We start from the raw sequence: 27,926 nt of genomic DNA, 5'->3' as shown, positions 1-27,926 counted from the left end.
ATGAAGTGTAAAGAGACAGCACAACAAGTCGCCTTTAGTCACTCGCTCATGGAACAATATCAGCAACCGTATGTTGGTACCTCGGACAAGAATAAGAATTATGGGAATAAACAAGGTGATCGGAAACAGAGGGTGGAAGGAAGGTTTCGCCCTAGAGGCTCACAAGCAACGGTTAACAAAGGTGGTGGTGGTTGGAGACCACCAACAGCTTCTTCTGGTCCTAGGCCCTCTATTTCGCCTCCTAGTGGGTACAAGCAATAGCAACCTATGAAACCTGCTCTTAGCGGAACAGGTAGTGTGGGTCATTGCTTCTATTGTGGAGAGTCAGGACATAGGTCCTAGGAATGTCCTAACAAGCATAAGACAAGGTCTCATGTTAATGTCATAAGGGAAGATAGTGGTGGTGAAGTTGAAGGGGTTGAGGAGTTGGTCAATGTAGACTATGAGGAAGAGGAGGTGAGTTACTTTTGTTACTTTTCTCAAGCTTTTCTCGGAGTCAATGCAAACATTGATCCGTTGATATATTTGGTAGGCTTTGTTTGCAGACACCGAATCTAAGTGATGATTGACATGGGAGCTACACACAGTGTGATATCCGAAGACTTAGTTAAGTTGTTAGGATTGAATGCTGAGCAAATGTCGCCCATATACTTCTGGTTTGCAGAAGGTGGGCAAGTAGCCAAAAAATTTATGAGTGATGTTTCAATAAAAATATCCAAGTGGAAAGAAAGAGTGGACTTGGCAGTGTTGAAGATACCAAATTTTCAAATGGTGTTTGGTATGGATTTCTTCAACAAATATATTAAAGGGATTTATGGTGTTGGACAAAGTCGTATCATGTTGAAGTTAGAAGGACATCTTGATGTGTCCTTCTAGTTGCAAAAGCTCTTCTCAAAGGATTGGGATGCTAAGTTCCTGACTACGAGACCCGCTCAAAAAGCAGCTAAGAAGGGATGTCAAACCTTTTGGGTTCAAGTGATGGAAGCTAAGAATGTTGGTAACTTAGTTTGAATTGGTGATGGGGTTGATTTTGTACCAAAGAAGATATTGGAGTTGTTGGTGCAGAATGAGGATATCTTTCCAAAGGATTTACCACCAGGTGTAGTGTACGTGGTTTTTACCCTTTGTCCTATGGTGATTTACCATAGGATAACCATGAAGCAGAACCTAAACCGTCCATATACCATGTGTCACATGCCATGAGACATATGCCACGTGTCCAAAGGATAGTGGTGTGGAACCTGAGTTTCAATGCTTTAGGCCACTAAACGAAGGAACGGTGCCAAACTCCTAAGCTAGAAGCCAAGGAGCAAACGAACCGAATGATGGAGCAACTTCCAAGCATACAGCCTAAGGAGCAAAGGGCCAGGAGCACAAAGTGACTTGGAGCAGTCCTAGAGCATCCAACATCCCAATGCCAAGACCAGCATGCAAAACGGAGGCAAACGGAGTTTAGCGCTATTTTGGCATACTGGTGGTCTAACGCAAGGATATGGGTACTCCATCAGCTAACATGGTGTGGAGCTTAGGCTTAAACCCAAGCCAGATGCAGAACAAGGACAGTCACGCAAGCGAGAGCTAGACTATGTCTCAGGTTGTTTGGCCATGCCCAACCTGCCCACTAACCTTACTATACATTTAGAGCCCCCCATAGCCCCCCCCCCCCCCCCCCCCCTCGAGGAACACACGTTTTGGGCTTTCACCCCAAGCTTGGGAGTTAGTCTCTGGGACTAATGTGAGACACAAAATCCCTAGGCCCCAAAGTGGAGCCGGAAGGGCGCCACATGGTAGTGGCCGAAGCGAGAGCCAAACGAGCGTAACACGTTTGGACGAAAAGCTCCGACTTGAAAAGTCAAGAGCGGGAGTGGAACTCCCAACGAAGTGCTCGAGGAACGAGCACGAAGCGAGCAAAAGGCGAGGCTCCAAAAAGGGACCCAAAAGGACCAACACATGACACGTGGGAGTGTCCGAGATGGACTCGAGTTGGAGTCCGAAGTGGGGTCCGAGATGGACCCGAGTTGGAGTCCGAAGTGGAGTCCGAGGTGGACCCGAGATGGACCCGAGTTGGAGTCCGAAGTGGAGTCCGAGATGGACTCGAGATGGAGTCCGAGATGGAGTCTGAGATGGAGTCCGAGGTGGACCCGAGATGGACCCGAAATGGAGTCCGAGATGGAGTCCGAGATGGAGTCCGAGATGGAAGGTAGAGCCTGCCCGAGATGGACCCGAGACGGAGTCCGAGATGGAGTCCGAGATGGACTCGAGATGGAGTCCGAGATGGAGTCCGAGATGGAGTCCGAGGTGGACCCGAGATGGACCCGAAATGGAGTCCGAGATGGAGTCCGAGATGGAGTCCGAGATGGAGTCCGAGGTGGACCCGAGATGGACCCGAAATGGAGTCCGAGATGGAGTCCGAGATGGAGTCCGAGATGGAGTCCGAGATGGACCCGAGATGGACCCGAGACGGAGTCCGAGATGGAGTCCGAGATGGAGTCCGAAGTCGAGACCGAGACCAGGACCGAGACCGGGACCGAGACCGAGACCGAGACCGAGATTGGGACCGAGACCGAGACCGAGGCCGAGGCCGAGATCGAGCCCGAGCCCGAGCCCGAGTCCGAGTCCGAATCCAAGTCCGAGTCCGAGTCCGAGTCCGAGTCCGAGTCCGAGTCCGAGTCCGAGTCCGGAGTCTGAGAGGGTGAAAGCCCAAAGCGTTCGTCTCCCAGACCCTGGGGGGTTTGGTGAGCCCCAAAAGTATAGTAAGGGGGAGGACTGCAGTGGAGCCAGTTTGGCCAGGAAAGGCCAGTTTGGCCCAGGAAGGCCAGACCCAGTGTTGGGTGATGAGCTGCCCACTGGGAAGTCCAAGACTAGAGTGAACACGGACCGACAAGCGGGGTAGCTTGGTGAAGTGTTCAAGAGCCGGCTCTAGTTCCCCCGGGAGATCGACTGGCCGATGCTCCCAGTCCAAGTGTGGGTGGCACTACCTACTTGGATACCAGGCGTGGCTCAACGGAACCTCGCTCTAAGCCCATGGCTAGAGCACCTAAAGGCGATAGGTGGGGAGAGTACCCAGGTGGCTCGCGTAAGGCCACGGTGTTCCGAAATGTTGTCCCAAAGGCCTAGACTGTGGAAAGGAAGAGGAGCAGTCCTCTGGGGTAGTGACCAAGGACACAGTCATGTGGTGAGGAAGTCCCAGAGGACCGTGGGACTTAGTGGTCGGGCCTGTGGGCCTCGACCCAGTGGCAGTGTTGGCAAACACGGCCAGGGGCAGAAAGGGACTTGGTAGGAACTGACAAAGGGACTTTGGGGAAGGCAATTCCCCAAGTCTGTGGGCATCCTAAGGATGCTAAGGAGTGGATCTAGGATGACCACTCGTGGACACATGGCCCAGTCTTGGAGAGACGAGGTGGTGATGCAAGTGGTGTTGAACCACTAGTGCAGCAAAGGTGAATGGGCATGGCCTTAGCGTAACGGGCCGAGATGTCAGTGGTACCTTTGGGTGTCGGTCTCAGGACCGGACACGTGGAGCACTTGGACCAGGTGCAAGTGTGGAGTGGCATGGATGCCATTCTTGGGGCTAGCAAGTCCCAAGTCCTGAATTGGACTGATGGAGGTTGTGAATGAGACTCCTCCAAGTGGTCGGAGGTGTGGTTAAGTGACTAAAGTAGAATGGAAAATTTAGTCGCTTACAACTAACTCAAAATTTACTAAATATGGAATGTCTTTAGATTGCAAATTTGGACACGGGACAAACACTATTTTGTTCAGGACAATCTCTACATTCCGTAGATATATCAAATGAGCAAATCTAGACACTTTTCATAAATAGCAATTGGGACCGAAAGGTACTAACACAAGGTGCATGATAGCGAAGGTGTTTAGCAAACACAGTAAACTATCATTTAGTGAATATTGAGGGACCAAGCTCAATATCACGGGGGTTCCCAACACTAACAAGTGCAAGTCAACGAATGAGTTTCTCTAACCAGGTCAAGTATGCTTAACTAATAGCACTTAGGAATTCTGTCCTTATGCTCATCTGGTCAAGTGCACATGCAAAGACCAGTTTCTCAACTAGCTCAGGCAGAGACTGATAACGGGTTCAACAATACTAACCTTTTGCCGTCGTGGTAGTAAGGAAAGAGTGTTCGTAAGGACTAGTCGACAAATAACTTTCAATACCCGAAGTCACATTCACGACACAAGGGCTACTTCCTAGCCATAAGGTTGATCATCGGATTGAGGTTATTCTGGGTTTTAAACCACTTATGAAAGCTCCATATCGTTTGAACATCAAGGACATGGCTGAACTCAAGAAGCAACTCACGGAGCTTCTTGACAAAGGTCATATCTAACCTAGCAAGTCACTTTATAGAGCATCGGTCCTTTTTGTTATAAAAAAGGATGGAACCATGAGGATGTGTATTAACTATCGGGCACTCAACAAATCACGGTAAAAAACAATTATACTTTGCCTCACATTGATGACTTGTTTGACCAACTTTTAAAAACTAAGTATTTTATGTGACTTGATTTGTGGTCCGGGTATCATTAGATACAGATGACAAATCAGGATGTGGAGAAGATAGCCTTTAAGACTCGGTATGGATCTTATAAGTTCCTTGTCATGCCGTTTGGGTTATGCAATGCTCTAGCAACGTTTAGCACTATAATGGATAGAATATTCAAAGATTATTTGGACACATTTGTTGTCCTATATATCGACGATGTTTTAGTTTTTAGTGAAACATTGAAGGGTCATTTGAAACATTTGGAACTGGTGTTTCAGAAGTTATGTGAATACAAACTATATGATAAGGAAAGTAAATACACTTTTAGACAATTGTGTATAAGATTTCTTAAACATATTGTTAGTGGTGGTGTAATTGAGGTAGATCCTAAGAAGGTGGAAGTGGTGAGGTCTTGGGAAGTCCCGACCACTGTATCAGATGTTCGTTCCTTTCTCAGTTTGGCAGGATACTATTGCAAGTTTGTCCGCAATTTTGCAAGAATTGCTCTTCCGTTGACTGAGTTAACGAAGAGTAGTATACTATTTCATTGGACACTAGCTTGTCAGTGTGCTTTTGTATAGTTCCTATTCTCAGGATCCCAGATCTTGATAAACCCTTTGATGTGCATTGTGATGCATCTGGCTATGTTATAGGTGCCGTGTTACAGCAAGATTGTGATAAAGTAGTTGGTGTTATGCTAAGGCAACATGGTTATCCCATTGCGTTCTATTCCAAGAAATTGGATGAAACCCAAGGAAGATGGCCAACGCACGAGAAAGAGATGTTTGCTATAGTGTTGGCACTGGAACACTGGAGACACTACTTGGATGGACACACCAAGGTTTATACAGATAATAACACACTAAGCTACTTTGCTATGCAGCCTAAGCTTACGTTGAAACAGGCTCGTTGGCAAGAGAAGCTTGCTAGATATGATATTGAAATCATATATAAACTTGGTAAAGACAATATTGTTCCGGATGCATTGAGTTGTTGGGCTCAATTCCAGGAAATATTGGCAATTAGTTTAGACTGGTTGGAGGACATTCGGGCTTCGTATGGAAATGATTTGTTGGCAAAGGCAATTTTATGATATACGGAGTTCTCGAAGCAGAACCATGGTAGCAAAGCAGTGAAAGTTGCTAGTCAAACAAATGTGAAGCTTCACTACTCAGTTCAGGATGGGCTTATATTCTATAAGCAAGAAAGATTATATCTTCCCTCTAAGGATTTGCAGCAGTTGTTTCTGAAGGAACATCATGATGTTCCGGCAGTAGGACATGGTGAAAAGAAAAAGACTCTGGCTTCATTGAAAAAGGGAATTTTCTAGTCTGGTATGGAAGGTGATAAAGTAGACTATGTCCGTTCCTGTTCTATATGCTAGCAATGTAAGCATAGAACTGAGAAACAAGCTGGAAAGTTGCAATGCATTCCAGCACTGGCATGGCCATTTCAAAGTGTGACACTTGATTTCGTCACTTGCTTGCCAAAACCTCAGGGTTATGATACTTTGATGGTCATTGTGGATCAGTTGTCAAAGATTGCACACTTCATTCCAATTGTGGAAATAGTGAATGCGAAGCAAGCAGCAAAACTCTTTTTCCATGAAGTAGTGTAGGGTTCGTAGTCTTCCCAAAGAGATAATCTCAAATAGAGATTTGAGGTTTACGGGGAAGTTTTAGGGCACACTGTTCCAGCTGTTTGGTACCAAATTGGAGTTTAGTATGGCTTATCATCCTTAAATTAATGGGCAAACTGAACACGTGAATGCTCAAGTTGAGGATTATCTGCGATACTATGTCATGGTAGAGATGATCTCAGATAGAGATTTGAGGTTTACGGGGAAGTTTTAGGGCACACTGTTCCAGCTGTTTGGTACCAAATTGGAGTTTAGTACAGCTTATCATCCTCAAATTAATGGGCAGACCGAATGCGTGAATGCTCAAGTTGAGGATTATCTGCGGTACTATATCGTGGCATACCAACGTGACTGGGTTCAACATTTGGATACTACAAAAATCTGTTATAACAACATATTTCACAGCACTATTGGCTATTCTCCATGGGAGATGCTGCAAGGGAGTGCTCGTGGAGTGCCTTAACAGATTGTTATACCAAAACCAATGTCTGAAGTGTTGGTTCTGGCCGTTGAGACTTATGTGGAGCAGCTACGCCAAGGTTGGTCTAGAGCTACTGAGGCGATGGGCAAAGCTCAGGATAGGTATTGACATGATAAGGATCAGTATCGTTGGGATGTATCCTATCAAGTGGGAGATCAAGTGTGGCTATTTTCCTAGAACTTGAACATTAAGGGATCTTTATTTCGAAAGCTATTACCGAGATATATTGGACCTTATCGAGTGTTGAAATGAATTGGTGATGTATCCTATCGGTTGGATTTGCTTGCAAAGATGTACAATGTCCATAATGTATTTCATGCCAATCAATTGGCTCCTTACACTATGGATATTACATGTCAAGGGGAGATTCGTCCACTGCCAAAAGTTGTGGATGGTGAACTTGAATATGAAGTTGAAAGCATTCTATCATGTCGCTGGAAATGTGGTGGTCATTCCAAGGAATACCTAATTAAGTGGAAAGGTTACTTGGTTTGTGAATCAACTTGGGAACCTCTTAGTAGTCTTACACATGCTTGTGAGCTTGTCACGGAGTATGAGAATAGCAATAAAGCCTAGCTTTTGTAAACTTTGTCATAAATCTTGCAAATCAATAAAGTATTATATTTCTATAAATCAAAGTTTCGTCTCTCTCATTCGTTAGTACTTGGGTCAGTTTTGGCAGATTGACTTTGGCACTTCAGTGCATGGGTCCAATCTGTAACCATGGGGATAACTATTATAGACTGATCACAAGTCTCCACCTCTCTCTCACTAGCTCATTTTTGAAAAGGGGCGTGGTCGTGTAAACAACTTAATTTGCTAGTTTATAATAATTATCTAAATCTTTCCAACAGGGTTGATTTCTTGCTCAAGGGAAGTTGGGCCTCTGGCTTTCTCCCTGTGTCCCTATAGGCAGGGATGTATCATTCCTTTGTAAGCCAAGTGGTACTCGGAGCAGCAAGGGTGCTGTGAGACATAACAATCCCTAGGCCCCAAAGAGGAGCCGAAAGGGTGCCATATGGTAGTGCCCGAAGCGAAAGTCATAAGTGCTCAAGTATATCACCACTTGTGTTGACATTGGAAGGTCCTAAGACTGGCCCTATCCTTGAACAGTAGCAGGTCGGGAAGACATGGCTCTCCACTACAATTCATATCAGAAAGTTGAGGATATGATCCAGATGAGCGTTTAACTTAGCAAATTGGCTAATGTAGTTGTGGTAAACAACTATAGTTGGGATCACGGGAATGATAGGGACTCCAAAACAATAAAGAAGTCACAAAATTATCCTCATGTAGTTGAGGCTGATGCTCATGAATTTGAGACCGGAATTAGTGACCATGAGAAGTTAAATACAAATGAGGATAGGAGTCCTTGAAATGGTAGCTGGCGCTACCTTTTGTAAATGCTAGAACGAACCTAAGGAGTTAGGGTTGTACTTAGAGGATGAGTTGGTATTCTCATCATAGAAATAGATAGTCCTAAGGGGCAAAGGTGGTTAGCCCACAGAGAACAAAAAATAATCAAGTGTTGGACTAACACTTGCAAAGATGGTAAGCCCTTAGAGGATGGATAAGGCATGATGAGCCTATGGTGTTAAACCATTGACAAATATTGGTTGGGTGCCAAGGATGGAAAGAGTAATGCATGTTGGTGTTACTTTATAAAAGGGTTTATCGTTCGATGAGGACATCAAACTTCGTCTATGGGTGGTGGAGTTGTGAAACATAAAAATCCCTAGACCTTAAAGAGGAGCTGAAAGGATGCCACATGGTAGTGGCCAAAGAAAAAGCCAAACAAGCGTAACATGTTTGGACTAAAAGTTCTGACTTGAATAGTCGAGAGTGGGAGTGGAACTCCCGATGGAGTGCTCAAGGAATAAGCATGAAGCGAGCAATAAGAGAGTCTTTAGAAAAGGACATAAGAGGACCAACACATGATACATGATGGAGTCCAAGATGGACCCGAGATGGATCCGAGATGGAGTCCAAGATGGAGTCCGAGATGGACCAAGATGGAGTCTGAGATGGACCTGAGATGGAGTCTGAGATGGACCGAGATGGAGTCCTAGATGGACCCAAGATGGAGTCCGAGATGGACCGAGATGGAGTCTGAGATGGAGTCCGAGATGGACCCAAGATGGACCTGAGATGGAGTCCAAGATGGACCGGAGATGGAGTCCGAGATCGACCCGAGATGGAATTCGAGATGGAGTCCGAGAAGGACCCGAGATGGAGTCCGAGGTCGAGAGTGAGACTGAGACCGAGACTGAGATCGAGATCGAGACTGGGACCGGGACCGGGACCGAGATTGATGTCGAGACCAAGCCCGAGCCCAAGTCCGAGTCCGAGTCTGAGTCTGAGTTCGAGTCCGAGGGTGAAAGCCCAAAGCATTCGTCTCCCAGACCCTGGGGGGTTTGGTGAGCTCCAAAAGTATAGCAGGGGGAGGACTCCAGTGGAGCTAGTTTAGCCAGGAAAGGCCAATTTGGCCCAGGAAGGTTGTACCCAGGTGTTGGGTGCTGGGATAACCATTAGGAAGTCCAAGGTTAGAGTGAATACAGACCGACAAGTGGGGTAGCTTGGTGAAGTGTTCAAGAGTCGGGTTTAGTTCCCCTGGGAGATCGAATGGTCGATGCTCCCAGTCCAAGTGTGGGTGGCACTACCTACTTGGATACCTAGCGTCGCTCAATGAAACCTCGCTCTAAGCCCACAGCTAGAGTACCAAAAGGCGGAAGGTGGGGAGAGTACCTATGAGGCTTGCGTAGAGCCATGGTGTTCCAAAATGTTGTCCTAAAGTCCTAGAGTATGGAAGGGAAGAGGAGTGATCCTCTATTGTAGTGACCAATGATATGGTCATGTGGTGAAGAAGTCCCAGAGGACAATGGGACTTAGTGGTCGGGCTTGTGGGCCTTGATCTAGTGACAGTGTTGGCGAACACGGCCATGGACAAAAAAGGGACTTGGTGGGAATTATAAAAGGGATATTGGGGAAGGCTATTCCCTATGTCTGTGGGCATCTTAAGGATGTTAAGGAGTGGACTTTTAGGAGTGGAGTGTATAAATTGGCCTTTTCTAGCCAAACTGGCTCCACTGGAGTCCTCCCCCTACTATACTTTTGGAGCTCACCAAACCCCCTAGGGTCTGGGAAACGAACGCTTTGAGCTTTCACCCTTGGACTTGGACTCGGACTCGGACTTGGACTTGGTCTTGGCCTCAGTCTTGGCCTCGGTCTCGGCCTCAGTCTTGGTTCTGGTCTCGATCCATCTCGGACTCCATCTCGGGTCTATCTCAGACTGTAGCGCATGTGATCATGGGATGAGATTTGGATATACTGTCACCGTGGATCCTTGGAACCTTGGGGAATAAATGGGGATAAAATAGCCACTAAGGGCTCTCTCATCAAGCAATTGCCCCTTTTCTAGTTGGCTTAAGGGGAGAGAGATAAAGTGTGTTACAGTTGATATCGGAGCAAATAGCACGGGTTCGATTCCTATTGATTAGTGGCTACTTAAAATATAATATACCCTTGAGCAAGGTATATTCCTACCTCTAAATTTGAAATCATACGTATTGGGCATCCATGCGTACGTCCTTCCTTTTATGTGGAGTATCCACGGACGAAAGTATCCACCGTGGGACTGCGGTACGGGTGGATGAGTAGTTGCCTCACATGGAATAGCTGGTCTACACAATAGAAGGATTGGTACGGGTTCGATTCCTATTGATTAGTGGCTACTTAAAATATAATATACCCTTGAGCAAGGTATATTCCTACCTCTAAATTTGAAATCATACGTATTGGGCATCCATGCGTACGTCCTTCCTTTTATGTGGAGTATCCACGGACGAAAGTATCCACCGTGGGACTGCGGTACGGGTGGATGAGTAGTTGCCTCACATGGAATAGCTGGTCTACACAATAGAAGGATTGGTAGATTCAGTGCAGAAATGGAGGTGCTGGTTCTTCTTGGCTCAGTAGGGGTTGTTACTCAATAGTCAATTAGGACATTAACACTCTGAAGGGGGGGTGAGTGTAATGCATGTGATCATGGGATGAGATTTGGATATAATGTCACTGTGGATCCTTGGAACCTTGAGGAATAAATAGGGATAAAATAGCCACTAAGGGCTCTTTCATCAAGTAATTGCCCCTTTTCCAGTTGGCTTAAGGGGAGAGAGATAAGGTCACTACACAGACTTTATCTCGGGTCCATCTCGGACTCCATCTTAGGTCCATTTCAGACTCCATTTTGGACTCCATCTCAATCTATCTCAGACTCCATCTCGGGTCCATCTCAGACACTTCCATGTGTCATGTGTTGGTCCTCTTGTATCCATTTTCTAGAGACTCACCTATTGCTCGTTTCATGCTTATTCCTCGAGCATTTCATTGGGTGTTCCACTCCTGCTCTCGATCTTTCAAGTCAAAGCTTTTAGTCCAACATGTTACACTCGTTTGGCTTTCGCTTCGGCCACTACCACGTGGCTCCTTTCGGCTCCATTTTGGGGCTTAGGGATTTGTGTCTCACAACTCCACCACCAATAGACAAAGTTTGATGTCCTCATCAAAGGATAAACTATTTTATAAAGTAATACCAGCATGTATTACCCTTCCCATCCTTGGCACTTAGCCAATATTCATCAAGGGTCAGACATTGAAGGCTCACCCTACCTTGTCCATCCTTTAAGGAGCATAGTCTCTCTAATATAGAGACTCGATTTACCACTTGGGGTGGTTCTTTCCCTTTTATTAGTTTAACTCTTGTTAAACCTATTAGAGACACCTTCTCTATCTCAATCCCACTACTCATTCTCGAGTAGTCTTAACTTCTATCAATATAACCATTCCTCTTTGGAACTTTTAGTTTTTAACTTCTCGAAATCAAATTCTTAAGTGTCTCCGACACCTTTCATTGCACTTATTGTGCAAACTCCACTTCCCCATCCTAAGAAGTTCTCTACTTGAGGGCACCATCCTCCTCTTTTTTATTTCGTGCCACATTTAGCACTAAATTTCAATTATCATAAGTTGTGCTAGGGCTGTCCACAACCCTATCATTTGGTTACCTTGCCACTCCCTCCCTTGGAGCTTTCACCTTTGCCAAATTGGAGCATTTGGGAATCCATTCTTGGAAACACACTTCCTTTCCCACAATCCGTTAACATTCAACACATTAATGTTTCTCACTTAACTTTGCCATTTGGATTCCTTCCAATGAATTCCATGGCCCACACTTGGCCACTAGTGTTTTGCTCCTATCCATTAATTGTTGCACCAAACAACATAGAATCACTACCTCCATTCTTGAGGTATCCTTTTGGTTCCATGGCAAAGGCTCTACTTTGCCGAGTCCAAAGGGTGTTCACCCCTAGTAGGTCTCTTTAGCATTTTTTGTTACGGGCTCCGTCTACGGCTCAACTTTGCGACCCTTCTATGGGTCTTTCCTAGAGATTACTTTCTTGGATTTATTATACCATTTTTTCAGCACAATTGATTTCCCTTTAGGTGTCTTTCCCACTTGGTCACCTTAACCAAGCTACACCATCATCAATAGTTCAAGTCAACACTTTGAACTAAGAATCATATTCCTTAACCCAAACAAAGACTTTATTCTTGTTTAGCCACAAGATCACCTAGTGATCTCATCTTGACCCCTTAACAGGTATACCAATAGGAATTAATCTTCCAGACCTTTTAAAATGTTGACTATGACCCTGGGGGCATCCCCCACACTTGGCAGTGCACCCAAGCCAGCTCTTCCAACCAAGGATCCATAGCAATTGAGACTGAGTGTCCCCATCTCATTCATTACGACCTTGGTGCTACTTTGCACCAAAGTGTTCAAGTTAAATATGCCGAGCTTTCACACTAGGCAATCTAATTATGTATCACAACTCCAAGACATCCCTTGCTTGGCAGTGTGCCCAAACTAGTTTCCTTACTGAGAGTCTATGATCATCAAAAAATGAGTGTCCTCATATTCCAAACCATCACCATGCCCTAGTGATTTGGGACTCGAACCCAAACACTAGAGGGTTGGGACTCGAACCCAACCTCCGTATATGCATCTACAGACGGCATCACACAGGATGACTCCCCATGATGGTGCACCAACTTATACTCAAAGCGCGTTATAGATCACAACTTAGGAACTTAGTTCCTCCGCATTGCCAAATCCTCTCACTTGACAAGTTTGTGATCATGCATGGACTCCTCCATGCTTGGTCCCATGAGCCACCCCTTTTGAAGTTAGCACCTTCAACTAGGGGATTTATTCCCCCAACTTACCAATCTCACTTAGCAAGTCATCCGACCACCGTAACATGGCTTATGCATAAGTGTGAAAGTCCTTGACCATTGATTTCCATTCAAAGCCATCCCCTTGAACACTCGGGAACTACTTCCCTAACCTTAATAGCTTTACTTTACGGTAAGCTTCAAAACTACACTTCTGCTGTGCCACTCTGATTTCGCGCGTTCTATGAACCATTTACACTTGCTTTTCTAGGTACTAAGCTACCTAGAGTTGTCTTTGGGAACCTTGAAGGAACTCTGTCCCTTAGCTTACCAAGGCTTCTCCTTTCACAAACTTTCTAATCACCATATAATCTAACATGGATAATTTTATATTTTAGACTCTCCATGGCATCATGGTAATTAACAACAACACATGCAAACACCCACTTGATTCTTCACTCCCAACTCGCATAACCATCCTTGGTTATGCCCATTGATTCTTATGGTTCGGTTCTATCCCTTTATTACTTGCTTTTTGGCATCACATATTTCCTTCGGTTATTCTCCTTTAGATTAGGAGGATAGCTTTGCACTTTCTACTATGCCTTAGCAAGTATTCTTAGGGATGAACCTACTCGATAGCCTAGGGAGTGGTTCTTCAACCCAGGTATGCTCACCTTGTAATCCCACACACTAAGATTATTGTTGTTACTTATGGGCCTTTCTATGCCCATCATTAGCCTTGCCAAAATCCCTTTTTGGCTTTGTCCAATTCGGATAGACGAATTACTCCCATCTCCACAACTTTGGACATTAGATAGCACTTACTACCCATCATTCGTTAAGGATTTACTCCCTTAGGCCTTATCTAATACCCTCATGACACCAAATACCACTTTTTGGTGTTTTAGAGTGTTTGGGTGTCCCAATGATAGTCTATTTCAATGAATATTCTCTTTATGACATTGTCTTAAGTAGTTACTTTCCACCAGTTTAACTAATTATTTTGCACCTTTTGCTTAGTTGCCTCATAGTGGTCAAGTCCTACAACTCATTGCTAGTGTTTCCACACCTCTATCATTATTTGGGTCACCACACTCCAACTGCATACCTTCCAGCTTAAGTTATACCATTCCCATTTCCATTAGAATTCCTTTGGGAAGGGGTTCTCATGAACCTGCCAACTTGACCTCAAAGCATCACGCCTTAGTGCATTCGGTGTCTCTACACCATCGACTCCACGAGCCTACCTTTATGACACTTCGTACTTATGTCTCGGTCCTTGCCAAAACCAATACAGTTCTTTCTCATGCCAACTATCCATTAGCACTGCATTATAGAGTTTACACTCAACTTTGTGTCAAAGTTGCTTTCTTTTGGAAACACTTTTCCCATGACTTTAGTATGACACATTCTGACATCAATGAGATACCCATTATTTTTATACTTGGATTTTATGATCCTCCCCATCTTTCGTGGGGCACCATACACCTCAATCCAAATGCTTTTACTAATCCCTTAGGACTATTCCTTGACTCTACTTGAGTCATCCAGCATTTTTGGATTTTGCTAATTCAATGACTCGTAAGGTCCTATTTTTTATATGCCCGCTCGCTCGAATACAACTTTGTGTATTCATGTCCTACTCACAAGGACCCCACATACTTTCAGAAATACAAAACTTAGTCAAAGAAAATCCACCTATTTTAGTATATGCTCTTGTCCAAGTTGCAAATGTTGCTCTAACACTTGATTATTCCTCATTTTCTATGGGCTACTCTCGCTCCTTAGAACTATCCATCCATATGATGAGAATACCGTCTCATCCTCTAAGCACACCCCCAACTCCTTAGGTTTGTTCCAACATTTATAAAAGGTAGCCTCGGCTACCATTTGAAGGACTCATGTCCTCATCCATATTTAACCTCTCACGGTCATTAATCCCAGTCTTTAATTCATAAGCAGTAGCCTCAACTATATGGGGTTAATCTTGTGACTCTTTTATTGTTTTGGAATCTCTATCTTTCCCATGATCCCAACTATAGTTGTTTACCACAACTACATTAGGCAGTTTGTTAAGTCAAATGCTCATTTGGATCACATCCTCAACTTTTTGAGGAAAACTTTATACTGTTCCCAAGATCCAAATGTCGTTCCATTATTGGCCCTTTTCTATCCATCACCTCATCTACAAGTTCACACATGAACTGTAGTGGAGAGCCATATCTTCTCGACTTGCTACTCCCCATGGATAGGCCCACTCCTAGAACCTTCCAATACTAACACCAGTGGTGATATACTTAAGCACCAATATAAATCGAACTAAAAAATAGTTCTAATACCAAATTGTAAGTGACTAAATTTTCCATTTTACTTTAGTCACTTAACCACACCTCCAACCACTTAGAGGAGTCTCACTCACAACCTCCATAGGTCCTATTCCGGACTTGGGGCTTGCTAGCCCTGAGAATGGCATCCCTGCCACTCAACCTTTGCACTTGGTTTAAATGCTCCACATGTCTGACTTTGCGACCGACACTCAAAGGTACCACCAACATATCACCCCATTATGCTAAGGCCATGCCCAATCACTTTTGCCGCACTGGTGGTCCAATACCACCTGGATCACAGTCCTGTCTCTCCAAAACTGGGCCATCCATCCATGAGTGGTCATCCCAGATCCACTCCTTAGCATCCTTAGAATGTCCGCAGACGTGGGGAATAACCTTCCCCAATATCCCTTTTTCAGTCCTCACCAAGTCCCTTTTTATCCATGGCCGTATTTGCCACCACTGCCACTGGAATAAGGCCCGCAGACCCGACCTCTAAGTCCCACTATCCTTTGGGACTTCCTCACCATGTGACCGTATCCTTAATCACTACACTAGAGGATTGCTCCTCTTCCTTTTCACAGTCTAGGACTTTGGGGTAACATTTCGGAATACCATGGTTTTACGCAAGCTTCATGGGTACTCTCCCCACCTTCTGCATTTTGGTGCTCTAGCCATGGGCTTAGAGCGAGGTTCTATTGAGCCACGCCAAGTATCCAAGTAGGTAGTGCCGCCCACACTTGGACTGGGAGTATCGACCATTCGATCTCCTAAGGGAACTAGAGCTGGCTCTTGAACACTTCACCAAGCTACCCTACTTGTCAGTCCATATTCACTCTAGCTTTGGACTTCCCAATGGTTATCCCATCACCCAACACCTGGGTACAGCCTTCCTAGGCCAAACTGGCCTTTCCTAGCCAAACTGGCTCCACTGGAGTCCTCCCCCTACTATACTTTTGGAGCTCACCAAGCCCCCTAGGGTCTAGGAGATGAACACTTTGGGCTTTCACCCTTGGACTCGAACTCGAACTCGAACTTGGACTCGGTCTTGGCCTCAGTCTTGGCCTCAGTCTCGGCCTCGGTCTTGGTCCTAGTCTCGGTCTCGGTCTCGGTCTCGGTCTCGGTCTCGACCTCGGACTCCATCTCGGGTCCTTTTCGGACTCCATCTTGGATTCCATCTCAGGTCCATCTCGGACTCCATCTCGGACTCCATCTTGGATTCCATCTCCGGTCTACCTCGGACTCTATCTCGGTTCATCTCAGACTCCATCTCGGATCCATTTCAGACTCCATCTCGGGTCCATCTCGGACTCCATTTCAGTCCATCTCAAACTCCATCTCGGGTCCTTCTCAGACTCCATCTCGGGTCCATCTCGGACTCCATCTGGGGTCCATCTCGGACTCCATCTTGGTCCATCTCGGACTCCATCTCGGTCCATCTCGGACTCCATCTCGGGTCCATCTCGGACTCCATCTCGGTCCATCTTAGACTCCATCTCGGGTCCATCTCAGACACTTCCACATGTCATGTGTTAGTCCTCTTGTGTCCCTTTTCTAAAGACTCACTTATTGCTCACTTTGTGCTTGTTCCTCGAGCATTTCATTGGGAGTTCCACTCCCGCTCTCAACCTTTTAAGTCAGAGCTTTTAGTCCAAACGTGTTACGCTCATTTAGCTTTCGCTTCAGCCACTACCACGTGGCACCCTTTCGGCTCCATTTTGGGGTTTAGGGATTTGTGTCTCACATGGGGTTGGTGTAAAAAGGTATCTATTGTGCTTTTCTAGAAAGGTGAAAAGGTGCCCTTCTTTTGTAGCATTTTGTTGGGTGATAGATTGCACTTTGCATTTTGTTAAACTCTATAAGAGTAATGAGCTCTAATTGATCTTGATTTAATCTTGGTGGCCTGTGCCTTAATTGAGGATGGTGATGTCCAACTTAGTTGTTTGAGATTGAGATGTTGGTACCCATACTATAGTCTATGAAGATGTTAGCTGTACCGATATAAGTCCATCTCATAATCTTCACTTTAGTTTCGACTGAGTATTGATCATACATAGCCAACCTCTTCAAGGCATCCTCAGAGCTGTTGGCTAAATGCATTAGTGAGTTTATTGTAGTTGAGTTAGATTCAAGTGGTCATTTAGTTTGTGCTTGTTTATGAACCTTTATCTCGTACCTAGGGTATTATGTTCATGATGATATGAGTTTAGTGTTTAGGTCTTGTGAAGGCAAGTTGAAAAGTGATTGTTAGTTGCTTTGCGACTAGTGATTGCTTGTAAACTTTGTTAAGGATTGTTGACACTTGCTTCACTCGATGAAGATTTATCAGTGATGGGTTTGCTTTACCGGATGGTGTTGCGGAGGATCATGTCGCTAAACCTATATGGGTTTTTCATGTTGGTATATCACCTCTACTTCTATCAATATCATTTGGTTGCATTTAGTTCGTAGTGTTGGATGTCATTGAGTCTTGGATGTGGTGATTCACTCCTTGATGAAGTGTTATCTGTACCTAAGTGTTGCTGAAAGATTAATTTTAGATACTAAATAAAGTATCTTTGACTTTGGTTAGTTTAGTTGCTAAAGAGTTTTGGGTGGTGATCCACTCTTGCTTTTTTTTAGTTTTGTTATGGTGTTGATGGCATTGAAGCGATGCCCTATTATTGATATTGTTGATGTTAAGATGCAAGTGAAATAAAATGTCTCTTCGTATGATTGATATTGAGTTTCATTAGTCTCGATGAAGATAGTGTTAATGATTTGGTTGTAACTTTATGTTATTGGCATTTGTGCATTTGCTAATTAGCAACTATGTTGGCATTCAAAATGAACTGAGTGGCAAGTTTGAGTTAGTTATGTTCTAGATGAGATTATTTAGTAGGGGTTGAGCTTTGACTTTTCTTTGAAAAGTGATTTAGTCATGGACTATGTTAACTTTACAAGAGGAAGAGTTAGTGATCGATATTAGAATGTTTAAATCCTTATTGGATTTAAGTTGGAATATATTGATCATTGATGATTCTTCTTATGCTTGTTATAAAGTGAGTTACGTTTTGCTATAAATGGATTCATGGAGGATCGTTTTTTTGCTTGGCTTTTGGATTGATACATACATGCTCTTCATTAACTTTGCACTATAAAGTTTAGCTTATGCATGTGTTGAAGAGGATAGTGTGGGTTGTACCATAATTTCTTCTTTAACATTGAAGTTAGTTCATGTAAAACTTATGATCATTGTTAGGCAAAACTTAATTATAGGCTTCTTCAAATTTTGGTTCCTTGAGTTTTTTATATTTATTATTCAATTTGTTTAGAGTTGTTAGGGGAAGGCATTTTTGGCTCATTAACTTCGATGTTAAAGCTAGATCTTGCATCTAACAATCATTGGTGATAATTGACTATCATCTAGAATAGTTGATTATTCTTATCAAAGGTTTTGCTTGATTGTTGTTGATAATGAATGATTTGCCATTCTTTGGAATGGTGGATTTTTTCTTTGATGATGATTATGCATCTCTCTATTGATGGGATGATTGATGATATTTCATGATGGTTAATTGTTCTCTTTAATGGGTTATGACTTTTCGCAATACCACATGTTTTTTATGGTTTGCTCTGGATTGAGACATTAGTAGAATGTTGTTGACACTTGCTTAAGCAACTTTGGTTCCTTCGTATTATTGACTAGAATCTAATTAAATTGGCCAATGCAATAGTTGGCATAAATGTATGTTTGTTTGCCTTGCAACATTCTTTCTATTTTATTGATTATCGTTATAGTTGCTTTTGATAGATTGGATGTTATTTCCTTCGGGTAATACATTCGCGAACATTTTGCTTGCCAATCAATGATACTTTATGTTCTTTGGTAAATTGTTTGGCATACTGTCTACAATCTTTGGTAGTTAAGCATTATCATTGAATTTCCTTAATAATACACTGGTTATTAAATTTTGTTGAATAGTGAATCCTATGTTTTCCAACTATAATGATCTTGGTGGTTCTTATACCCTAATACTAGTTTATCAGATGATAACTTACTTGGAATACTTTCGTATTCTAAACTAAGCTTTATTCACTGATAATTAAGTCTCTAAGATATCCTTGTCTATGACTTTGATATTGTCCATTTATTAATCTTTGAGTTTGGGCTAATATAGGCAGACTAGCTTCGGCACTTTGTGTGCATGGTGAAATCTATAGTCATGGGGTAGCTACTGACAATTGGTCATATCAACTGCCTCTCTATCAATGTTCTTTATTCTGTTCAAAGGATGTGACTGTGTAAATAACTCTAGCTGTCTATTTATAGTAGTCTATCTAAACTTTACTGACAGGTTTGGTTTCTTTGCTCATGAGGGTTGGGGCTTTTAGCTCCTCTCTTTATGTCCTTGTGGGCAGGGGCATATCACACTTTTGTCAGCTGGGTGACACCTAGAGTAGCAAGGGTGGCTGACTCCGTTGGTTATTTCCTTGTCAGTGACGGCCAGGAGGTGTCTAAGTTGGTAGTGCATCCGTATTAGACAAAGAGGTTACCTTAACTCATTTAAGCTGGTGCATTTCTCACATAATATAATCACCATGAACTTTTTCTAGAGTTGTTTCCTTACCGGTGGTCTAGACTCGAGTATGCATCGACGAGGACATCAATCTTCCCTAAGGGGAGAGAGTGTCGCAATTGTGACTTTGAGTATCGAAAGTTATATATCAATTGTCTTTTTGGATATTCTTTCCTTACTACCATGACGGCAAAAGGTCGGTATTGCTAAACCCTTTATTAGTTTCCACCTAAGCTAGTTGAGAAACTAGTCATCACATATGCACTTAGACCGGAAGGGCACTAAGGAAGGAAATCCTAAATTGTCATTTAGTCAAACAAACTTCACATGGTAATGAGAAACTCATGATGTTGACTTGCACTTGTTAGTGTTGGGAACCCCCGCGATATTGAACTTGGTCCCTCAATATTCGCTAAATGATAGTTTACTGTGTTTGCCAAACACCTTTGCTATCACACTCTTTATGTTAGTCTCATTTTGGTCCCAAATGCTATTTATGGAAAGTGTTTAGATCTGTTCATTTGGCATATCTACGGATGTAGAGATTGTCCTAAACACAATAGTGTTTGTCTCGTATCCAAATTCACAATTTAAGGACATTCCATATTTAATAAGTCTTGAGCTTGTCTCAGAGACTAACTTCTAATACTAAGAGAGGCTTAGGGTGAAAGCCCAAAACGTGTGGGGGGTGGGGGGGGGGGGGGGGGGGGGGGTTCCAAAATGTATAGTAGGGATACTGGGTAGGTCGGGCATGGCTAACCAACCTAAAGCATAATTTAACTCCCACTTGCGTGTTTATCCTTGTTTTGCATCTGACTTGGGTCTAAGCCCAAGTTCCATTCCATGCTAGCTGGTGGAGTATCCATATCCTTGCATTAGGCCACTGGTATGCTGAAATAGTGCCAAACTCCATTTGGCTCCATTTTGCATGCTGGTCTTGGTATTAGGATGCTAGATACTCTAGAACTATTCCAAGTTGCTCCGTGCTCTTGTCCCTTCACTCCTTGAGCTAAACGCTCGAAAGTCACTCTATGGTTCGGTTATGTCACTCCTTGGCTCCATGCATAGGAGTTTAGCTCCATTCCTTTGTTCAGTGGCCCAAGGCTCTAAAACTCGGGTTCCACTCCACTATCCTTTGGACACATGGCATATGGCACGTGGCATATGGAGGGTTTAGGTTCTACTTTGTAGTTATCCTATGGTAAATCACCATAAAGGTGAAAGCCAACTTGGATTTGGGATTTTAGTTTAAATCTAATTTTTGCATTGTTTAGATTTAACTTTTTCCATTTCCTTTCTTTTGTTCTTTCCTTTCGGAATTTTGATTTAGATCTAACTTTTACATTGTCTAGATCTCCCTTTCCTTCTAGCTTTTTTCATTCATCTTCATGGTAGAGCAACAATCTCCTCCTCCCTTGACTCTAGAGTAGTAGTTGGTGCAATTGTTTGATGATATGTGATTGCAGTTGAACAACCAAACTTAGTTGATGGTGGCATTCATAACATATGGTATAGCACCTCCTACTCTTGGTGCCAATCCTTGTGTTCTACTAAAGTTCTTTCATGGGAATCCTAGGGATGATGTGTACCATTAATTTGATCACTTCATAGTGATTGCCACATATCATTCTTGGGATGATGTTTGACGTTTGCATGAGTTTCCCATATATCTCCAAAGGACGACACTGTAGTGGTACAATGGTTTAAGTGCGGCTATTCATAAGGATTGGAATATTCTCCCAGACATCTTGAAATGCGCATTCAGACATACCAATAATTGTGATGATGCCTTCTAATAATTGCATTGTCTTTGTTAAAGGCCATATAAGTTAGTGATGCAATTTGGTGTTTATTTTTGAAGCCTTTTGCTTCATGTGGAGCTAAATATATCAGAGCGGATCAAGCTAAGAATGTTGTGGCAAGCACTTCGTCAAGATCTTGTAAGAATTGTGCATGCACTTATTCCAACCACCCTTGATAATGCCCTTCACTTGGCATAATGTTGTAAGATATTGCCTCTTCCACTTTTCACTATACATCCTTCAGCTCCACTTCCTGTGAGAGATGGTTTTGTTCTAATGGAGGTTGATGCTGTTACTACTCGAGTTCAAGAATAAGGGCAAGGATGTGGTCTTGGCCATAATATTCACTGTTGGGCATATGATGAAGTTGGTCATACTTATCAGTGTTGTTGACATTTTCCAAATTGCTAGCCTCTATTTTTTGGGTGGAAACTTTCGCATTAACAATGTTTTGTTGGTGTTGTTGCAATGGAAGGTTTAGACACCGAGATGCATTTGGGAAATGAGGAGTCGCATGAGTAATGGAGGGACCTTGTGCGAATAAGTTAGTAACCCCTCCATCTATCTTTTGGGAGTATCATCGGTATTGATTCATCTAGTGTTTACTTTCCAAGCTCGTTTTTATAATAAGAAGCCTCTTATTATTCTCTTTGTGTTGGTTGATATAGGTTTAAGTTTAGCTTCTATTGCTCAACTTGTTACCATACGTTGTCATTTACATTTGCATCATGCAGTAGAGCCAGTTTTCATTTTTTTATAGCAATGGCCATACACATGCATATGCACGAGATGAGACAGACTTAATTGTATGTGTGGGCAATCTTGAACTTGGGTTGCAGTTAGTGCGGGTGGTGCCGAGTCAAGCTTTCGACCTCGTCCTTGGTATGGATTGGTTGCAATGCAATCATGCTAAGTGTGACTTTGGGGCTTCTCCCCCTTATCTTTTATCTCTTCATTACTTCTTTCTATGTTTCTATCTTGTTCCACTAATCCCTTTTCCAATCTTCTGATGGTCTTTGTGTTGTAGCGATTGATCAGCTCATGAAGGAGTATGCCGATCTCTTTGAATTTGACCTATCTTTTGGGGCTAAGATTGCCACACATCATTTGATTTCAACCGGGGATGCTTGTTCAATCAAGATTTTTGTTCATCGTCAGTCACCTAAAGAGATCAAGAGTTTACGTGCAAATGTCAAAGAGTTGTTGGAAAAGAGTGTTATTCAAAAGTTGTGGAGTCCTTGGGCATGTGAACTTCATATTGTGACGAAGCATGATGAGAGTATTTATTTCTGCATTAAATATCATCAGTTAAATGAAGTGATACTCTCTTCCTCACACTCTTAGTCTCTTGGATCATCTGGGGAGAAGTTGTTAGTTCACCAAGTTAAATTTTACTTCTGAGTGCTAGTAAGTACCAATAGCTGAAGAAAATGTTCTTGTAGGGCACTTGAATTTGGAGCCAAACTCAAAGTCTGTTGCATTACAAACGAAGGTCTGGTACAATCTTACGAGCACCAGCTCCCTATATCCAACACTTACACACAAAATAGTGTCAAACGGTGTTTGATATGATTTTGGCATATTAGTGGCCTAACGTAATGAAGAGGGTACCCCACTAACTAGAGCAGCGTAGAGCTTGGGTTTAAACCCAAGCCAGACACAGAACAAGGAATAACATAACCTAATAGAAGCCAAACTAATGTTTCAAGTGGTCAGACATACATTCCAATCATTATCTCTAGTATACATTTTGAAACTTTCCAGAACAACCCCCCCACCCCCCATTGAGGAACACACACTTTGTGCTTTCACCCCAAGCTTCCTTTAGTGCTAGGAGTTAGTTTTTGAGCTCCACTCCAAATGTATATGCTAGAAGCCTTTATGGAGGTAGACCATGCTGCAGAATTGAGCTTTACAGTTTCAATATGCTCTCTGCACAGTTTGAGAACCTACCTAAGGTGGTAAAGAAGTCCACTCTCTAGCTTAGTAGTTCATACACATCTGACTTTTGGCTTTCAGGTTGTTGCAGAACTCAGTACTCTGTGGCACCCCCATATCGTGCAGTATGAGGGTATGCATATGAGGCAGGCGTTGAAGCAATAAACTATCCATGGATTGTGAATTGCATGCTGTTCATTTATGAGGAGGACGTACCTGGAATAACACTTGCAAGTCTGTCCTTCAACGAAGATGAAGTTCGAAAAATACACTTATCAGATTTTATCTGGCTTGGAGTATCTTCATAGCAGAGGCACAAGACACGGGTTCATGCTTTAAGATTGATCATGAAAACTTCATACTGATCTGTAGATTCTTTGTCAGGGCGCTCACAGCTGCAAACATACTCGTGGATACTTCCAATAAAGTTGGTAAGCTATCTCATTATGGCATCATTTTGTAATCGGTACATGTCTAGTCTGTAACATCTGAAACTATTGCAATTTTCCTTACCAGATTGAGGTCGTTCCTGAGATGCTGGCTGAGGTTTGTGGATTGATAATCGTGGCCACATTGCTGAAACTTGTATCTCCAGTATTATGATAGTCTTTCAGCGGATGTTTGGAGCCTGGGCTGTGTTGTACTTCAAATGATCAAGAATTTGGAGCCACAGAGTAAATACTCAAGCACGGTTTGTATGCTCCCTTTGCATTTTTTTAAATTTTTTTAAAAACGTTTTAAGTGGTAGCTCTCACACTTCTTTTGACGGGAAGTAGTCAACGTCCAATCTGGTAAGGAGGAGACCCCTGAAATGCCTGGGAACAGGTTCCTAGTTGAATGCAATCACTTTTTGCATCAGTGGTTTGAAGGAGGAACAAACAGACCCACAGCAGTGCAACTGCGTCATCATCCTTTCGTGCGTGGTTACAACCTGGTAAGCTGGTCTTTACATAAACGAACATAATAACATGTGAGGGTTATTTGCATGCTAGATACACCTTGACCAATGCATTGACGAACTTTTGAAATGCGTTTGTGAATGCTCAGCAATAAGGCACTTTAGGATCTAATTTTCTGAAGATCGATAACAGAGTTTGATTGTTGTGGAGCGTGGCTCATACAAGCCTTGCCTGTTGCACAATGTAATACGAAGCGAACTTTAGTGTTCATTACGTAAGTAATCATCCATTCATTCATATGCTTCTGCGGTGCTCAAGAAGCACGAGTGACTTTAACCACTACATTTATAAGTGAGAGATACAGATTCCTTGATCACTGTTGTAATATTTACATTGGTATGCATGGTTTCTGAATTGGGGCATTTTTATGGCTTCGGCGGGAAATCCATGGCGGCCACTGCGGTTCTGTCTGTGGCGAGCTCCTGGGTTGCATTCCCTCGTCCTTTCTGCATAACAATCCTTGCTCTCTTCATCCAGACAAGTACAAGAGCTATCCCGTCAACATCAAGGACGTGGAGGTCCTGCCGGATCCCGTTGTGAGCGGCCAGGATGCGGCATCCGTTGTTCCAGCGAGCACCAGTAGGTTTTCTCTGCGAAGTTTCTTAGCTGTATTTTAATCCAGCGACTGTGAAGATGCTGAGTAACCGTAAGGTTAGAGACATGCTGTTTCTTTCTTCTTATTGTTCTTGTCATGAGTATTTTATTGTAGGTGCTGACGATTGCCTTGCTTCTCAAAGTGATCATGAGACGCCGGTTTTCAGTTTTACAGGTGAAACTTCGTGCATTTTGCTCTTCATGTGTTCTAACTTGTGGAAGCAGTGGAAGGCACTTGCTTTGCTACTGATTGGAATCAGTGTGAATCAGCTGTATGACGCCGACTGGGACAACGGTGGTCGTTCCGCTTCAATCCATTGCATATGTATACACCTTGACTTTTGTAAGTCAGATTTTCTTTGCATGCTGTGATGTTTGCTCAATCTACGATCTCCGTTACAGGTCACTGTGCCATTTATGGCGTCCGTGTTCGATGAACCGCGCCCTTAAGAGTCAGTTCGAGACAAGTGTTCATCTTCAGCTGCGTGTGCTACACGTAGTTTTTGTAAATGTTTTTCTCTCTGTTTCTTTACAGTTATGGAACGATGTTCAACTTTCTAACAATTCTGGTTTGGCCTTTACTCTCTCTCTCTTTTTGTCCTTTTTCTTAATCCATATGTGGTTTGTCAGCTGGGAAGGGGCTTAATCTTTCCAAGAGCCACTCTCAGGCAACAATGTTTCTAATCTTCAACAACGCAGCGCAAGGAATACTCTCTTGCTAATATGCTGGTAAGTCTTGAACTTTTGATGTGGCGCTTCTATAGGTGCGTTTTTCCAGATGCAATCTTGAAAAAGTACTCGTCTACTGTTGCAACAATCTTTACGGCTTTGGCTTCTGCCAACTGACAATCAACTTTGTCTTAGGAGTATCAATTGTTGTAATTTCTATGCACCAGGTATTCTCGAGCTCTATTGCAAATACTCTGCTAACATAATAATGTAACGGTTCTTCTCGGCACTAAGAAAAACGGACGAAAAGCTTGACAATCAAATGGACACGTTCGTTGACAAGCATAACACTTACACGAGGTAACCTTTATATTTGACCTCCATTTGTGCATTCTAACTTTTTTCCTTTAGGCCCAAGGATGACGCGTTTATCAATATGACTGCTGGTGCTAGTGAACAGGTATGGACTTCAATATTATTTGCTATGTATACTTACATCCGGTGCTCTTAAAGTCGGTATACTGGATGACAGACAACCTTTGCTTCCTACTTAAGCTCGAGCGCAGTAATATAGCAGTGTTAGTAGTATGTGGAGCAGCATACTGTACAAAACCGCGGTGATGGGTAAGGAGACGGTAACGTTTCCATTCAAGCCAATTTTTGCTGAGGAAGGTTTGAGTGGCTGTCTCAGAGCGAATGCACACGAGCTAAATAAGATGGGTGGGAAAGCATTTTCGTTACCCGGATCAATGGCTGTGATTTCCTCAAGTTACAACCGTTTCGTGTTTTCTTTTTCTTTTTCCAGTGATGAGGTGCCGTAGCAGACCGGGCTTGCTTGTTCGGTTCTATATTTTCGGCGTCTACAACTTAAAATTGTCTCTGGAGCCACAGTGGTACAACAGGCAGCTGGCCTACGAGTGCGGCCTTTCGGATGCTACTGTTACCGTGGATTGCCGCTGATAGCATCAACAGCTTGGTAAGTTAAATCCTCTTCTATTCACTGATTGCTGTTTTCTTTCTTTCCTTTTTTTTAAAAAATTTTTTCAGACCGCGGACGAGTTTCGCAATCTTCAAACTGTGCTGAAGGAAGCTGCTTTTAACAAGACTGTCATCGTGACTCCTTTGAATAAGGCTTGGGCATCAAAACTGCTATCCTACTTCCTGGCTAGCTTCCAAGACGGTGACGATACGACTCGCCTTCTTCCGACGCTGGTGATCTTCACGTTGGATCCATCTGCGTACAAGAAATCCCTGGAAGCTCATCCGCACTGCATCCTCCTCGAGAGCAATGGCGTGGACCTTTCAGCAGAGAAGCCGTACATGACCCGGGACTACTTGAGAATGACAAGGAAGAAAATATCGTTCCTGAGCATTCTTCTACAGATGGGATACAACTTCATCTTCTCGGTAAAACTTTGGACCACTTTCTCCTTGCCTTCCTGTACTAACTTCTTCTCCAGGAATCGTCTTCAGGATGCAGACGTCTTCCGCGGGTTATCCAGGACAACACGGGGTTGATGCACGTGAGATCCAATAACCGGACGATCGAGCTCTTCAAGTACTGGGACAGGCACGCCAAGTTCTACTACCACATCCACGACCAGGAAGTCTTCGACAGGATCAAGCTCCACGCCGAGTTCCGGGCCATAGGAGCCAAAGATCCGGTTCATGCCAACGGAGGTTTTCACTGGGTTTTGCAAGCCAGCCAGCGATATGGAAAGAGTTTGCACCATTCACGCCAACTGCTGCTGCCAGGGCCTCCGCTCCAAGCTTGCGGATTTGCAGCTCGTCCAAGAGGACTGGAACCATTTCATGTGGACCAGGAACAGAGCAAATCGGCCCAAGAGGTTTCGAGCTCAGAGGATATGCCTCTTCTCGGCCTTTACGTCGAAACCGTGCTACAGGTCTTGCTACAGCAGAAGTTTGAATGTTTCCTTGATGCCAACTTAAACTTGTTTTTCAATGGGACTAGGAAAACTTGTTTTCATCAGATTTTCAATGAGTTCTTGTAAGTGCATAATGCTTCCTATTTTGTGAATTGCCAGTTTTCACCCTCATTCATACAGAGATTTGCAGCTCAGCTGGGGAGTTGCAAAGTTAGCTCTGAAGCCAGCTTGCTTGTTTCTCTATCAGGTCGACCGAGTTTTGATCCGGTGGAAGGCTGGGCTTGCAAAACTGCGAAGGGGATGAAACGAACAGCAACTGGATGCCCCGGG

The 27,926-nt window shown here is 43.5% G+C and overlaps 1 pseudogene; it reads left to right on the top strand.

Moving 5' to 3' along the window:
- Positions 1 to 26,297, top strand: LOC112348189 (annotated as a pseudogene).
- Positions 26,298 to 27,926: the final 1,629 nt, after the last annotated feature.

This window comes from Selaginella moellendorffii, unplaced genomic scaffold, assembly GCF_000143415.4.
Source record: "Selaginella moellendorffii unplaced genomic scaffold, v1.0 SELMOscaffold_1, whole genome shotgun sequence".
Classification (NCBI taxonomy): Eukaryota; Viridiplantae; Streptophyta; class Lycopodiopsida; order Selaginellales; family Selaginellaceae; genus Selaginella; species Selaginella moellendorffii.
The sequence above is the reverse complement of the archived record's forward strand: the minus strand, read 5'-3'. Positions and strand labels throughout refer to the sequence as shown.